We start from the raw sequence: 2,419 nt of genomic DNA on the forward strand, positions 1-2,419 counted from the left end.
GGTTCAAACCCACCAGCCACTCCTTGGACGGAAAGTGTTGGGCAATCTACTTCCGTAGTGATCCTGCCTTGGAAACCCAAGGGTGGGTGGCTATGAGTCGGATCCAACCCGATGGCAATGAGTTTGATTTTGGTAACATACTTTAAATCCAGTGCTGGGGTGAATTCTTCTGGAGTGTTATACATTATAGTTTGTACAGCTGGTCTTATTATCAGTTTATTTAATAAAGGTCCTAGTGTCACCTGCATGTAAAGTATTGTGTTAGGTACCGAAGGTGCCAAGATGAATAAAATGTGATCTCTTCTTTTGAGGAATTTACATTTAACAGGAAAAGAAAAAAAAAATAAATGAGTAAATTCCCTTCCCTTTCTCTTCCAGCTACTTTCTCCAAATGCACAAATATAGACAAATATGTATGTGGGAAGTTTTTAACATGTGTGCCAACTATTGACCTTCAAATCTAGTTCTACAACTATTAGAATATTGACAGTAGAGTGGGCCCTAGAAACCATGGGTTCATTTCAGCTGCTAGAATTAGCTATATTTGAAAGCAAAAAGACAGAAAATAAAGAATGCATGCTGTTATAAGTAACTCTCTTTTGCTGATATTTTAGCATTATTAAAATTTAAGGGTAAAGGAAAAATTTCGACTGAGTTAAAAAAAATCAATTAAATCCCTTAAAATCAGTATTCAATTTGTGCTCATTTTTTTGACACCAGTTCTAATGTTTTCTGGCACCCAATACATACTGCCTAGTAAGATCCTAATGGAAAATTACAGTGTTGCATTAGAGAAGTGACTTGAGCTCACTTTTCAAATATTTTATAGAGTTTTAGTACATTTTTTCTGGCTGTCTGAAAAATCTGTAGAACTTCCAATAAAAAAGAAGTAAGGTTGATCAAGAAGCTTTAGTCCAAACTTCCCTGCCTTAGAGACATAATTTTGACACTACACTTTTCATGCAGTACTTTCAGAGGTATATTTTACCCACAACAAATGTGTTTTATGCATAATAGAACTCATGAAGGTCATTTGAGTTTTTAATGTTTGTCCCTCTGCTGGCAACTATCAAATTTCACCAACAAAGAGTTGCAGGTTCCAGGGATAGCCTTCAGCAAAATCACCAAGCAGTTACAGTTTGTCTTTGACGTCTCATTTCCTCTTTTCAGTCCTCCTCCTTCCCTTTTTGTAGTTACCCTTCTCCCTTTTCCTCTTCATCAGTGCTCCATACCTGATTTCTATCCTCATCCCCACTATAGCTCATCCGACCTCTAGGCTTGCTTTTATTGTCATTTTTCCTATCAAAATCCAGCTTTTTGTATCATATCCCCTTTCCCTCTTTCCCAAACATTCCTGGAGGTAATCTGGTTAAATAGTTTGAGTGAATGTATTTATGATTGTTAAATGTTTTAATCCATCATACTGGGGGCTTCACTGAGTTTTATTCTAACCTCAGATATTATCAAAGTTCATATACAGAATGCATCTTTTCTTAAATTATTGTTGCAAGAGAAGGTAATTTTTCTGTTCCCTAAATATAAGAGTTTCTTTTAAGAATTTTGCATTAGAAAAATCTCTCTCTTGACAAACTGGTGTCCTTCCTTTTGATAGGCGATAAGAATTATATAATCCATCTGTGATGGTTATGTTTGTATGTCAACTTGGCTAGGCCTGGTTGAGTGGCTGGGCAGCTGGATGTAGTTTTCCCCATGATAAGACTGGTAATCAACTCCATGGTGGAATCTACTGGGAGCAGCTGAGTAGCTGCCTTTGGGTATGTGGTCTGCTTCCTGTATATAAGCAGCAGCTTTGGGAGTGGTCTCTAGCCAATGGCACACTTGGACCCTGCACGTAGCTATGTCGTTGCTCAGCAACCTGCTATACTCTGTTGACCTTGGGGCTTACAATGGACTTAAGTTAATGGCCTGCCATGTGGATTGGTAACATCGGGACTGTGCCTTTTGACTTGTCAACCTTGGGGCTTCTCAGCCTCAGAAGCCTGAAGCTGTCTGAGTGAAGAAATGCCTCTAGCTCCAGTTGGCCCGGAGCAGGAGGCAGAGCTGGACCGCAAGGTTGAGGGGCTTTCACCCACCCCCTAGAGCCTGGCACTTTGAACTTGGACTTAAAGCCTCCAAATGATAAGAATAAACTCCTGTTTGTTTAAGCCATCCCATTTGTGGTATATTTCTTGTCAGAGCGGCACTAGGTAACCAGAACACCATCATGATGAAAATGTCATTTGACTGGCTTCAGGAAAGTTAGAGTTTAATCAATCTTTAAGCGTAGTAATGATATTAGCCTAGGATTTTGAGAATATTTATTCCCGTCTGTGATTTCTGCACTAATGGTCTTAGGGACAATGTTATTTTGGACTGTCTCATGTTATACTAGAAGCACGTAGAATATAAAACATAAATT

The sequence above is a fragment of the Orycteropus afer genome, unplaced genomic scaffold (genome assembly GCF_000298275.1).
Source record: "Orycteropus afer afer isolate SDZICR_OR568_19922 unplaced genomic scaffold, OryAfe1.0 scaffold00111, whole genome shotgun sequence".
Classification (NCBI taxonomy): Eukaryota; Metazoa; Chordata; class Mammalia; order Tubulidentata; family Orycteropodidae; genus Orycteropus; species Orycteropus afer.